At 36.7% G+C, this 6,227-nt stretch overlaps 1 long non-coding RNA gene across 1 annotated transcript; it reads left to right on the top strand.

The window, feature by feature from the left end:
• The first annotated feature begins 3,569 nt into the window (after positions 1–3,569).
• Positions 3,570–5,905, top strand: LOC113339282. Its single transcript, XR_003355018.1, has 2 exons — positions 3,570–4,823; positions 5,553–5,905. It is a non-coding gene; the product is annotated as an uncharacterized LOC113339282 (long non-coding RNA).
• The last annotated feature ends 322 nt before the right edge of the window (positions 5,906–6,227 follow it).

Raw genomic sequence — 6,227 nt, 5'->3', positions numbered from 1 at the left:
TTGGCACGGTGGCATAGCTGGCATGGCTGGTGCATGCCTTTGGCATGGTGGTGTGGCTGGCATGGCTGATGCATGCCTTTGGCACGATGGCGTGGCTGGCATGGCAAGTGCATTCCTTTGACACGGTGGCGTGGCTGGCATGGACGGTGCATACCTTTGGCACGGTGGTGTGGCTAGCATGGCTGGTGCATGCCTTTGGCACGGTGGTGTGGCTGACATGGATGGCATGCCTTTAGCATGGTGGCGGTGGCGTGGCTGGCATGGCTGGTGCATGCCTTTGGCATAGTGGCGTGGCTGGCATGGCTGGCATGGCCGGTGCATACCTTTGGCACGGTGGCGTGGCTGGCATAGCTGGTGCATACCTTTGGCATGGTGGCGTGGCTGGTGCATGACTTTGGCACGGTGGTGTGGCTGGCATGGCTGGTGCATGCCTTTGGCACGGTGGCGTGGCTGGCATGACTGGTGCATACCTTTGGCACGGGTGGCTGGCATGAGCGAAGATGATTCCATCTAATACTAAGGGTTCTGCCGCGGAACGTAGTATGTATATATATATATATATATATATAAGGTACCCAGTGAGTCTTGCATTAGCAAGGTGCCGAAATTTATAGCGTATATGGGACGGTTGGCGCATATGCGAGTCTGGGTAAATTTCACGTAGACATATTGAACGACTCAATAGATGTGATAGTGGGGATATTAGTGTTCACGGCCTCGTTTCCTTACGGAGTGACGTCACGTCAGACTAAGGTTTTACGATTTTAACCCTAAGCTAAAAACCACCATCAACACTATCAGATTACCACCACCATAAAAAAGCACCACCACCAACTAGAAATAGTATCACCAAATTTTTGGTTAAAAAATAAATTCAATTGCGTCTGCCGGGAGTCGAACCCAGATCTATTGCTTGGAAGGAAATTATCCTAATCGTTGGACTACAAACGCTTAATGTCCCATTTTAGCCAATATTTTTTTTAAAATTGCTTGGAAGGCAATTATCCTAACAATCATATTAACATCTTTTTCATCAGAAGTTATGATGCTTTGAGACTCAATAACAATATGGATTTGTGGTAGGATTTTATAGAACAAGCTCTACAAGCAAACTTGTGATAAAAGAGTTTCTTAGAGAAGGAAAAAGGAATGTAGGGTTACAGAACCTTTATACACTAAAAGGATTCACGTACACACAAGTCATACCCTAAAGAAGGCATAATTGTCTATTTTAACCCTCTTTTATTGATAAAGCAGGGAAGTCTTTTCCAATATAAAATAGATATGAAAAGATGGAAGAATTCCAGAAAGGAAAAAAGAAGAAGAAAAAACAACATAAACTTTTCTCTTTTTCCTAAAGCTTGAAGAGTGAACACTCTTGTCTCTTTTTGAACCAGGCACATGAGACAAGATACACAGCCAACACAATTAAGTTGTTCTGGGGTGAACAATAATCTGTCCACCATAACTTTCTTTAATGGAATTCTTAGAACCCTGTTTCACAAACTGTTTAGACCGTATTTTTTCTTCTAGTAGTCTAGACATTTCTTTGGAAATCAACTTCTTTGGAGAGGAGATAAGAGAACATACCTTTATCGACTTCTGAAAAAATTTGAGCTTGTTTGCTAATTGACTTTCTCTCCGTTGTAGTTTATTGACACATCTTATCTTATGTTTGTAATTGAGAAACTTGGAAAGTTCATGACCCTTGAGAGTACGATAAGAACATGTCAATAGAGAGGATGATTCAGACGCCATGGATGTGCACGATGCTAGACATACGGTAAAATCTGAAACATTATAAGAAGAATTTCCAGTAGACAAGGAGAAATCCATTTTATCCTCCAATGTGGTTGAAGTTTCTCCTGGAAGAATATCGAGGTTGATGCACGTATTGCTACAATTATCAAAATCAATATTTTCACAGAAGAGTGCAACATTTGATTTTTCGTCTTCATTTGAATCATAATGGTTAGACAATTCATCAAGAGTTGCAGCAAGACCTTTGTTTCCAGTGTACTTTCTACGATTTGGACACTCACTTGCAAAATGACCAAAACCTTTACACTTGAAGTACTGTGGCATATCCTCGTCATCAGTATCCTCAGTATCCCTGTTTTTAGGAGGAATACTATTATGAGGTTTAACTAATGACTTAGATCTATCTCTAGTGAACCGTTTACCTTTCTTCAAAAGAAGATCTCTAAACTGTCTTGTGCTCAATGAGACTGACTTGTCAAGATCTTCATTTGAAGAATCAGTCTCATCTTCAGAGATGCCAACACTTTTACTTTTATTAAGTAATTTAATGTTCTTTTGTGATTTGAAAGCAACATCCTTTCCAGATTTGGGTATATGCTCATGATTAAAGATCTTTAACTTCCCAACGAGAGTATTTATGGAAATCAAATCAAGATTATTTCCTTCAACGATGACGTGTTTCTTAGAATCGTATCTGGATGGCAGTTATCTGAGAATTTTTATCACAATGTCCTTTTCAGGAATAGTTTTACCCAATGCAAAAGATGCATTAACAATTTCAGACATTTTGTGATTAAACTCATCAAATGAATCTTCATCTGCCATACAAAAGTTTTCCCAATCAGAATTTAGGTTTTGAAGTCTAGCTTCTTTTTCACAGGTATTCCCTTCAAATACAGTTTCTAAGATATTACAAGCATCTTTAGACCGAGTGCACGTAGTCACATGGTGATGAATATCTGGAGTAATGGCGTGGATGATTGCATTCAACCCATCATAATTTCTCTTTGCAGCTTGAATCTCGGCAGCATCATAATCACCAATATCCTTTGAAACCGTTACAGTGCCTATTGTAATAACCGGAGGATTATAGTCATTAAAAACGTAAACTCATGATTGAAAATCACACGCTTGAAGACAGGAACGCATCACAAATTTCCACCATAAGTAATTCGAGCCATCAAAGACTGGTGATACGTTTATTGAGATAACACTTCTTTCCATAGAGTCAGATTGCTACAAACACAGACTTATGAGGCCTTAAACCTGTTTGCCTGCTCTGATACCAATTGAAAAAGCGTGGGTCTAACAACCTCACCCAATATTTAGCTTAGCAATTTGTATGGTGTAACAACACGAATACTTTCTTTGGGCTTGGAGCCCTAGTCCAACCCATATGGATGTTACTTTAGCTAAGTAGTCATCCCTTAGCAGCAACTAGTGTGCATGATTAGTAGACACATTGGAGAACTCCAGAAATATATATATATATATATATATATATATATATATATATATATATATATATATATATATATTAGCATATGTGCCACGTTACAGACATAAGCAGCTAAAGATATCTGGGTCTTTAATATTGTGAACCAATTTTAAAAGGAGTAAAAACTCTTTTTCTTTGTTATCTCCGAAAAACTCTTCTTTCAAAACCATTGTTTCCCAACCATTTCACACAAATAAGAAGTTTTGATTTTGTTAAGGCGAATTTAAACTCAACCCACCCTCTGTTTTCGGTTGAAAATCTGTCTCGCAAAGGTAGGGGTTTTCTTTCTTCCCTTTTGAACTATCTGTTTTCACGGTGTTAATTAATTTGATTAATGAATGCTTGATTTACATATCTCTTTGAAATTTCATGATTTCTACAAACTCATTAATGGGTATCTTCAGCTTCATATGAATTGGTGTATAATTGAATTTTTAGAGCATCTCCAATGGGACATCCTCAATTTCCTAATATTAAGACCACACAGGATTTTTCAAGTTTTTAACAAAAATCCTTCTCCAACGGGAATGTGAGGATTAAATGTAAGGGTGATGTATAAGGTAGTTACTAACACATCCTTAAACTCATCCTCTAGTTTTAGAGGTTCTTGTGGAGGATGTAAACATCCTAGTCACTAGTATATACGGTTATTAACAATTAGATTAAATATTTAATTTCAAAATCAAAGGATTAAGAGTTTCTTACCAATGTAAAGAATTTTATGGTCGGAGATCATCATTCTGAAATTCCTAATTCCAATGTAAAGATTTTTTAATGTAAAGATTTTTATGGAAATATTAGACTTTAAGTTTCCAAAGGATGTCTTCCTATATCAACCACATAGGAAGCACATCACAACGGGTTGAAGATGCTCTTAGATGAATTTGTTTGTTTTTTTTTTTACTCATTTCATTCTTGTTAATGTTAACGTCTTCTTTATTTTTCAATACGGCCATCTTTACTAAAAACGTTCATGCAAATCCTTAATTGAATATTTGGAATGTCTTCTGAGTTCTGATCGTGAATTTGACAAACTTTGTTCATTAACTTTTTTCAAATTACCTACGTCTTTAACGACTTTGTACAACCAAATTTTGGTTTGGGATCCTATAATTTTAGTGTTTTATTCTTACGTATTGCGCTGCATGTAATTTCAAATGTACAAAATGACTTCGTGAAGATTTGGAAAATGTTTTGCATCTATCAAATTTTGTTTTCTCATCTAAAATCAAGCCATGCGTGGTTTTTCTAAACTTGCCTATTTTCTGTTTGTTAAAATGACCAAGTGAGAATTGTATTTAAAACTCCATTTATGGCCAAAAATCGAATCCTTAAGAGTATTAGTATGCATGTGGTCTCGTTGATTTCTAATAATATCTCAATACTTTCCGGTATGGGTCAATTCGATTAGTTGATTATTTGAAATATCTCATTCGTCCAGGAACTTCAGTCCAATTCTTTTTATTATATTTTCCATGAAAACGTCATGATTCAAGACTTGGTCTCACTGTTTATTGATACCTCCATCTCCTTATCACAAGAATTCTTGCTGGAACAGGAAATGGTAGTTTGAACATCTCTTGTCTTTTTACTTGGGTTTATTTTCTTGCTAGTGAGAATCTTAACACAATCCCTGACAAACAGAAATGAACGGGTTACCAACTTCCAAACCTCACTAGTCATACTAGTTTTCATCCTACCAACTACGGTGTTTTGCATATGCCATTTCATGGACATTTTTCTGTTGGAAATCATAACTAACTTTAATTGGTTAAGTTTTCCATATCCGCTCGTATTGGATATTTTTCTTTTCTGCGAATTCAATGTAGCAATGAGCTTCCTTGTAAATTAAGCCTACTGTTTTATAATTATGTTAAGTTTAATCATTTTAGTGAGTTTCTACCTATTTTTGTGTCTCTGGCAAATTTCATGATATGATTTACTGCAGTGGTTATTGTGAGAGTTTCCTTCTTACTAGAATATCGACTTTAGGAATGTCAGACCTTAATTAGCATCCCACCTATGAGTATCAGCTCGGAAGACCGTTAGCTGTAACGGTAGCTGGTATCTGACTACACTGACATCCGCTGGCCAAAAGAATAGTAGAGTCTCTTAACTCGACCTATAACTCTTTGTTTCTTTGTGAATTTAAATTGCAAAACGCTTTCGTTTTGTACATCATTTTTTTTGCTGCTGCTCTTGTCCATTTACTTATGTTTCGCGCAAGTATGATATCTTTATAATCCCTACTGGGCATTCGCTTACTCCGTTTTGTTTTGTTTCCCCCCCACAGAGTACGAGAGGAACTTGTAGCAGTAAGCCGGGCAGAGCTTACGGCAGGCTTATAGCGCTTTGAAAGTTAGTATTTTGTTAAGCTTATGATATTGTATATCACGGGGTCATCTGGGCAGTTATTTTTTATTTTAGTCCCATGTCATTTTTCTTTGGTCATCAGGGCAGTTATTTTTTATTTTAGCCCCATGTCATTTTGCTTTGTTTTGGTGTTGGGATCTTGTACAGAATCTTTGTGGAATGTATGGAACTTGGTGGTGTAATGAAGGGAAGGTCTGACCTTTAGGTGTCTAAAGAATCAATTATATCACTCATTTTGCTGTCAAATCTAAAAGTGTGCATCTTCTGTTTATATATTACTACCGCTTCAGTTTTTCTATCTTAAGTAATTGCTATTTAAACTAAAGTAAGACCAGTAAGTGACATTAAATGCTAGTCGTGTTGCTTAAAACTATAGAACTTGTGTCATTTAGTTGTTCTGGATGTTAAACCTTGCTTTGGTAATTTGTGTTCTTCATCTGTAAAACCATCTGTTTATTTTATTACATGGTGCATTTACCATATTTTATATCTCTCATATCACCACCCCTTTGATTTTCTTAGCCATGTAATTAAAAGCTGCCACGTTCCTTTGGACACAGACTGCATTTTCATTCGCTGGATTTACTTACTATTT

The sequence above is a fragment of the Papaver somniferum genome, unplaced genomic scaffold (assembly GCF_003573695.1).
Source record: "Papaver somniferum cultivar HN1 unplaced genomic scaffold, ASM357369v1 unplaced-scaffold_21, whole genome shotgun sequence".
In the NCBI taxonomy this organism is placed as follows: Eukaryota; Viridiplantae; Streptophyta; class Magnoliopsida; order Ranunculales; family Papaveraceae; genus Papaver; species Papaver somniferum.
Note: the sequence above shows the minus strand (reverse complement) of the source record. Positions and strands in the feature narration are given on the sequence as shown.